This window comes from Scaptodrosophila lebanonensis, unplaced genomic scaffold, assembly GCF_003285725.1.
Source record: "Scaptodrosophila lebanonensis strain 11010-0011.00,11010-0021.00 unplaced genomic scaffold, SlebRS2 tig00000024-arrow-pilon, whole genome shotgun sequence".
Classification (NCBI taxonomy): domain Eukaryota; kingdom Metazoa; phylum Arthropoda; class Insecta; order Diptera; family Drosophilidae; genus Scaptodrosophila; species Scaptodrosophila lebanonensis.
The window spans coordinates 22,562,156-22,571,266 of record NW_022060538.1 but is presented as its reverse complement, the minus strand read 5'-3'; positions in this window follow the sequence as shown (position 1 = coordinate 22,571,266).

The window sequence follows — 9,111 nt, the reverse complement described above, 5'->3', positions numbered from 1 at the left end:
GTAATAAGCACCTTGTCAGCACATTTTATAAACCTAACTGGAGTAGGTTAGCTAAAAAAACAGCTTAAAACAGCCCATTCTGCGTGGTTGGGTAGACAAATTTTTAAATCAACCTTTTAATTGGCTTGATAAGAAAGTGTTCTGCGCAGTCAACAACGATTAATACTGAATACTACACATATCTACAAATCTTAACCTATTTTATGTTTCTCACTTGGCTTCGGAATTGTAGACAGTATTGAAATTCTGTAGCGGGGAAAGGGTCCTGAATAACTAAAAAATAATAATCTCGTGTTGCCTAGGGACTTGGAGAGTTTATACACCAAGTTGGTTCCATGTGGACTCATACATATATACATATATGTATGTATGTAAGTGCATACTTTATTGGGTCGGAGGTGCTTCCTTCCCATGGCAGACTAGTGCAATAAATTTCGAATTTATTTATGTTAATTTGATTATACTTGATACTTGTTTTATATAGAATGGGTAATATCACCTATTTTTATTAGTGTATAACAATGTACTATTAAATTATTTCATTTGTTTATAATCGTTTTTGCACATAAATTCAACAAAAGAAGTTTCAATCACAATTTCATTTGTTTGAATTGTGAGCCGCATTTCAATTTTTTTATATCGTTGCCCACACGGGCCTTTTTTAGCTGTTTGTTGTTTTGCCCATTTGTGGAACACATAGCGGGCAGAATTTGTAGTTTTTATGAATGAAATTTGGCCAAAAGCAAATATTACGACTGTGCGCATTGTGGGAAAAACTAGCAGTCTAGATAGAAATTGTGAGCGTAGGGCATACCTGGGTTGAGGAAAGAAAAATATATTTTAGTGCAAAATTTTGTAACTGCAACAGGTAGGAGAATCAAATGGCTAGAATTACTGTCGACTTGTTGGTGTAAAAACAAAAGTCAACAACAACAAAACAATGCTCACATAATGGCTTAACAACAGCACGCGATGGCCAACACTTTTGGCTATCGCTGTCACCACAAAACGCGCCACTGCCACTGAAAACGATGAATGAATGGCAGGTCGCGTGGCAGTGCAAGCGAGAGAGACGATAGACCTCGTTAGCATGAAAGAGAGGGAGAGCGGGCTTGAGAAGTTTGTAAAAATCAAAATACATACACATACATACATACATATGTACATCATACAAATATATGTATGCATGTACAGACACACAAATGTAAATGCAAATCCGAATCAATCGCTTGAATGGCAAGTGACGACGAGATCAAGATGCCAAAAGTAAGTGGGTAACGACGCCATCAGCACCAACACACCAACACACACACACACACGCACACAACTCTACAAAGTTAACCAGTCAGCCAGTTGGTTAAAATGAGCGGCTCAAGGTCATCACGCTTGCAATACCAGAAAGCACAGCAGCAACAACAATAACATGGCTTGCCATCTAACTGCAACGGCAACGGCGTCGCCAAAGAGACCAGCAACTCACACTTGCAGTCAGCGTTAGCGTCGCAGTCGACGTTGACGTCTACGCCACCGTCTAAGTTGTTGTCTAAAATGGCCTCGAATCGACTCCCAGAGCTGCAAGACAACAAGAAACAGGCTTACGAAATCACGAATTATTTGAATTGAATGAACATGAACCAAACCGAACCGAACCAAACTTAACGAAACGTAAAGCAAAACGAGACGACAGGCACTCACGACCCCTTTATACACTTGCCTCAATCCCCATCCCAAATATTCATTAAAAATATTTGAGAATATGTCTTTAAAATTACAATATTTTTACAATTAAAATTTGCACTTAATATTATATGTCTCTATGTACAATGTACTCCTTGTTTCGGTAAGCTGATCAGAAATACATGTACATATGTATATATGTACATACATACATACATAGTATGTATTACAGACTTATATGTGTGGTTGTTACAAAAAACTGAACGATTTCGCAATACCATTTTCCCGTCGGCTGTAGAGTATAACAAAACAACAAAGCTCAAAAGCCAACACTTGTAATAGTTAGATAGATGGAGTTGTATAAAAAAAAATTACAAAAAACAAACACATACATACATATAAGCTCTCGCTTGTGTGTCGTGCATGTATGTGTGTATGTGTATGTATGTATATCCTCCACGCTCGTAACGTTAAAAATTTCACACAGTTTTTCAATGAAGTCGTCGGCGACTTTGGCGTTGGCGTCAACAGCGGCAGCAACCACAACCGCACCCTGCACCCACCCCGCCCAGCATTCACTCAAGAGAGCAGATAAAGCTTCCATTGCACTTTACATTTTTTACACATTCACAATAGTTGGTCGACTTCAACTCCAACAGCAACAACAACGACAACGGCACCAGGGCAGCTGAGGCTCGCGTGAGCGCCTTGCCGTCTACGTGTTTCACCTTCGCACTCCTCCTCTTTACAACAAGCCACCTACCTACATACAATGTATCTACTAGAAACATCTCTATGAATCTGGCCATGTGAGTCGCAATTACAAAATTTGTAAGACTTCTCCAGTGCTGGTTATTGTCATTGTTGATATTGTTAATGCTGCTTTTCTTGTTGTTGCTCTCTCTCTCTTTGCTCCTCTGATCGCCAAGTCCTACAAACATACACAAGTACATACATACAAGCTATACATACATACATAGATACCTTACTGACAACAGCAGTAGAGCAGCAAAATCAATGGAATGTTAGCTGAAATCTTCGATCAAACGAACCGCAAATGCAAATCAGTCGATGCCACTCATCACCACTAGCCTCTCCCATCCCTCGTTACCCTTTTTCAGACAAAACACTCCGACGCTACGTAGGCGGCATCAAAGTTGTCGCCGTTCACTTGCCTTGCTTTTTTTATGCTCACAAAAACAACTTATATATACATACATACAAATATTTATGTGCTTATACGTGTGTATGTGCCTAGGAATAAGCGGTGGTGCAGGCAGCTGTTGCTTGTGGGCGCAGGGCTTTTAGTGGCAATGGCGATGGCGCTGGCGTGCCGTGGTGGCATTTGTGTCATTTTCGGTTAATTGCTGGGAACGACTGCGGCGATTGAAGCGAGCAGTACAGCAACAACAACAACAACTGCTATTGCAACAAGTCGCATGCAGCGCCAATCGTCTCCAACGCTGTATTCCACCAGCACCGCCAGCACCACTGTAGCCACAGCCACAGCCGGATTTGTGTCACTCTTAAGGTTAACTTGTAATTATGATTGTTTATTTGCCTTTGTCTAGTTGGGTTTCTTTTGCCGCCAACTGCTCGTTCTTTTCCAAGGTACTGGTGCCGTTTTACAATGGAGGGGTCCAAGTCCAACTAACCATAAGTACACAATTTATTTGATTCTAGCAGAAGCCTAATTGGGTCAGCAAAATAAAAGCGCTTGATCAGAGATTTATGATCCAACCCAGAACCCAAAACGTTCTAAGCTCTGAATATACTTGTATGATATGCATACAAATATTCAATTAATAATATTACATTTCCTATAATATCCTATTATACTGTTAAACCCGAAAAAAAAAACTATAACGCTTTTCATAACAATATTTTCTTGGATAGTTCCCTTAACTACATATACCTAATTAATATGCTCGCAAGTCTGTCTGTTATACTAAGTATACTTCGCCTTTACGTTATATAATTATACTATTAGTTAGATTATTCCCTCATAATGCTTTTCTTTTTGGCTCATTTCCACTAATTTCAAGTCTGTTTTCTCTTCAAATTAGTTGGTTTTCTACAAAATGTATAAATACGTACCACCTTCTATTCTTTCACGATTTCGATATTCATCCCAATATTGTTTATTAAAGAAATGATTATTTGATATAAAAGCAGTGACAGTTTCTTAAATCTATGTAAAGGTGGCATTTATCTCTCTATGAAAATGCCAATATCTAGTAATATATTTTCGGGCGATGGGATAACATAAAGTAAGGCTTTATTTCTTACCTTCATTATGATCGAGTGAAAACTGTTAGCGAAGAAATACATATGTGATTTTTTCTGAGAAGTTAAGCTGAAGAAATCAACTTTCCTGATACTGAATTTTAATTTTTGAACTGGCACATGGTTAAAGATCGGCTGTGACTTACTGTAAATAATGGAATGAAAATTCAGGACATTTAATCCTTATCATCCTTTCATTGTGAATATGCAATAAATTTTACATATACGTAATGATATATTGCATTAAGTCGAAGTATCTAAACATTTTGTCATACAGCGGATACGAAATGCGAGATAGTAAAATAAAATTTGAAATACAAGTATAAAATAGAGACAAAAATGTCGTCGTCGATAATTAAGATATCCAGGAAAAAGCCGTCTTATTACACATACTACTATAACTATGTATGTATGTATGTATGTATGTATGTATGTATGTATGTATGTGTATATCTATATCACAGTGTATATACTATGTATGCATGTTTCTGGTTTACCGTTAGATCCCACCATCATAAAACTTACGAGGCACTGACAACAAAATGGAAATGGAAATGAAAACAGTCTCACAACGGGCCATAGAATAAACTCTAGGCACCTATTCGGCCACAAAGTGAAATTGTTGGCCGAAGCCAAGACAGCAACTGAGTGAGAACCTTAAAGGCGAGCTCAGCTCAGGCAGTGGCTTGCAATGCTTACTTGCTTGTTGGCGAAGTGCAGCAGCAACAGGCAAAAGGCAAAAGACGGAGGGTAACAGCGATTGCCACAAAACCTTTTTCTCCCTTCTGCGTTTCACAAAAACAAAAAGTTTACGTCAGCTTTTTATAGCAAGCTTCCCGCCAGCCAACCAAAGATTACCATTGGCAGCTCCTCCGAGAGTGTGAGAAAAAATGTTCAAGCGACAATTGTGCTTCTGCCTAATGCGACTGGCACAAGATGAGAGCATGGGTTTGGGCCCGAAAGGCAGTTTTCACATCCACACACTCGCACACACACGCACACATATTTTTCTATGTTTATGTGCACATATGTATACAAACATATGTATGTATATGTGTATACTAGAGGGCCCCAGTGCGAAGAGACTCCAACTCCGACACAATACCGTTAGGCTTATAGGTAAGCAGCATTGAAAGGGCCTTTGCATAGACGAAAACGGTTCCACACCAACAAGAAGAGCGAAAGCCAAGCTCAGGCGAAAGGCAATGCAGGGGAGAGGCAGCGATGGCCAGTGGAGAATTAAGTTCCACTTAAGTATAATTGAAGTGGAGACTTGAAATGCAACCGGGTGGGTTGAACAGCAGGCGTGCCCCTGTCTCTGTTGTTGTTGTTATTATTATTATCGTCTGACTAACAAGAAACCTTTGCTCAACTCAAATAGGATCGAGCCAGCAAACGATGTGCTGCGGGGGCAACGGTTTGTTGCATTTCAATTTATTATACAACCCGAGCTCAGACAAATTCCCCCAGCCAGTACATTCACACACACAATCAGAAAAGTTGCAGGGCAAATCCATGCCTATTAGGGGGACTGGAGAAACAGAAATCGAGATATTAACCTGGCTTTCGTTTGATTATGAAATCAAAACCAATGAGTCTTAGCCCTAGGTTTCATCTGTCTGTTCGTTGCCAGGCCATGTTCGGCAACTCTGTCTGGGCTTGCCATCACATTTTCCCTGTAACGCCTTTAAAGAGCTTCGTTTGTATGTATGTATGTATGCATGTTGTGTGCGTTTGGTCTGAGACGAGCTTGGAATTCAGGTCAAGCATTTTAATTTGTTCGACTTGGACTTGGAAAACAAAGCGGATAGAAGAAATGCATTTCCTTGCAACGAGTGTAAAGATCGATCGATTAAGGCTAGTTTATTAAATGGGCTTAAATACAATTAATATATATTTTTGTATTGCTCTAAAATATATGCAATTTTTGGGAAATCCTTTTTTTGGTTCAGGAATATCTGAATTAGTTATTAATAAAAACAGCAGTGGCGTTACCCAAACGGCATTTTTTAATTGCCAACTTCAAATTCAATTTCGTTTCAACATAACCAACCATGCTAGACTTCGACTCCTTGATGGACAAGTTGGTTAAGTGAAAACCAGTTTTGAAATTAAAACAACAAATAACATCAAAATATCAGTGACGGTGGCTGAGATCTCGACTACAATAAAATTAAAAATAATAACAACAACAAAAACAACGCATTAGAGAATCCCACGCAGAACGCGTTTTAGGTTTAGTCAACGGTCGGATTTGGCTAACGAAGTGCACGATTTTTGTCTAATAAAACAAACACACACTCACACATACATGTGTATGCATAGGCGAGCGAATAGAGAGAAAACCCCCACGCACGAGCTCCGAAGGTTGATCCAAGCCGTCACACACACACACACGAACTCTAATATCCATACAGGCGCGCACACATACATATACAAGTAGTATGAGTGCGAACAAAACGCCCTCGCTCGCGCTCTTCGGCTTATTGGAGAGTTTTTTAATTAAAAGCAAATTTTGTATCAAATGATGCCGCAAAGGCTGAGAATAACAACAACAACAATTAAGCAATTAATTTATATCAGTTGAAGCATTTTGAATAGCGGGAAAAACATTCAAAGCCCCTGTCAGTAAACCTGTTAGTCGGCGGCAGTCCCAGAGCTCCATCTCCAGCCCCCAAGAGTGGGTTCTGCCCAGCGGCTCGTGCCTAAATAGGCGTATACCTGCCGCTTGGATTTTCACAAGGGAACTTAATTCAAATTGGCAAACTCACAACTGGGCACTGAGTAGCTGATGACAGGCGTGCGACATAAGATGATTCATAATCGATACGTTTTATGTCGTTATTATTGAAGTAAGATAGGCCTCAGGTGAGAGGAGATATTCCCACAGCCGCAATATCTGAGATTTCGATGTGATGTCAACCGCAACATTTTAGCCTGCTTTCTTATAACTTCTAGGTGTAGCTAGCCAGAAGATAAACAGGCAGTTTCCTGGACATTTAACACTTTAGAAAACATTTATCTGCTTAGCTATGTTTGTGGACTATAGGTTTGCTGACTAGACGTTTTCCTCTCCAACATCAAAAAATTCGAAATCCATCGATCGACATCTTTTCGTTTTATAGGCCTTATCACCAAACTTTTAATATCTACATTTCTGTAGCTGTAGCTTGCACACTTTTTTGACGGAAATATACTTAGTATGAATAAAAATCAAAGAAAAGAAAACAGTTGACATTAAAATTAGTTTGGCGAACCAGATAAAAATAATAATTTCTATATTTAACTTTTTGTTTAGTTCCGTGGACGATTTGTCAACACGGGAAAGAATGGGGAACCACTGCTCTTAATCAAAACTGGTACTTGTTTATCATAATTAATCTTCAGTAAAAGAATTACGCCCATTCTATCTGCATATCTGAAACTCTACATTCCACGTGTGTACATACAAGTACATATATTCCAGATCCGACTCATGAATCATGGTACTTTGTAGGCTGAGTGCAAATCAATTTGTTTTGAAAAATGACCAACGATTACCCCGCATGCTTAATGATCCTTTAAATGTCTCGAGATATAAGCTGCCCCTTGCATAGCTATGGGTAAAGTAACGCCCACAAATGGATTTGAAGGCGAACGTTATGTGCATTGCCTTGCCCACCGGTGGATACGTGGGCCAAGCTCGATCAGTGTAACCCCGATATCGAAAAACTCTTACGGCATACACTACATATACACATACTCGTGCATACGAGTACATATTATATGCAGTGGGTACTTGTGTGGATTTGCTGGCGTCGAGCGGGGAAAATCAAATCATTTCGGTTTCAGTTAGACGTGCGCTTGGCTCGCCAGCGGCACGCTTCAGATCAAACCAGTTTTTAATGATGGCATTTAAAAATAGTTAGAGCTGCATTTGGAATGTACCAGCGCCCGGCGCAGGCAAAGGCAATGACAACGGCAACAAATTTCCCTGTCACTATTTTTATATGCGATAGACCACTTGTGGTTGTCAGCGTTGTGGCTGTCGTCAACTCAAGTTCAGCTTCAGAAACTTTATCAAAATGTATTCAATTTGCACACGCGGGCGAAATAAACCAACCCAAAGATCACCGTCCCCAGCCGGCCACCCACCCACTATAAGATCTATAGAGAAAGAAAAGAGGAAGAGAGGGCAACTCAGTGAACTCTATTGAAAATGAAGAAAAAATGCTGAGCATGCAATGCAACTGCAATGGAGGTCTGCAGACAAAACCAGCGACCAAAAAGTGGAAGAAGCAGAAAAGAAACGAAACGAGGACGAGCTGACGCCGTCACCATCATAAAACTGCATTGTTGTCATTTTTCGAAATGCGCTGAGACAGCATTCGCACCATGGTAAAAAGAGAAAAGGTATGGCATTAAAAGTAGAAACTTACTACTCTTGCAACGCCACTGTTGCGTTATATTATGCCCCGAGTAAGCTACATAGAAGTGAGCTGGCAGAGCTTTAAATTTACGTGTTCTGTCCCACCCACTGTGTGACGTTTAATATTTATTGCAGAATTGCATATCGCACACAAATTTAAAATTAAATGGCTACATAATAATAGTGATTTTTAATTTAACTACACGTAGTAGCACCAAACAGTCGAATTGAAAACATTTTGACGTCACACGAAAAGAATACCGAATAACGGGCATGCGCATTGTCAAACCTTCTATCTTCTTTGTATCATAGCTATTGCCCACGGTGAGGGCCTGGGGGCCGCAGCAGGTCACAAAATGAGCAACGAAGGAAGCCAAATGGGAGCGAGCGGCGCAGTTGATTTCAAAACAAGCGCGAGTCTCAGGCGGAACGCTTATCAGCAGGAGAGAGAGAGAGCGAGAGCATAAGGGTGTGTTGTGCTTGCCCCCAATGGGGCCAGGCGGTAAGCGCAGAGCGCCAACGCAACGGCAGGCTGCGCATGTGTGCGTGAGTAGTCTAAATGCCAAGTATATATGCATGTAGTTGGGGCTCTCTTCCTCTCTAAGCATACGTATGTGTGTATGTGAAGCATATTCGTGTTTCGTGTAGAGCGCGAGTAGACGCTGTCGACTGCGACGCTTTGGCGCAGCCAGCTTTTGCTTACCCATCGGAGCAATTCAAACGCTCATTTCATTCCATTC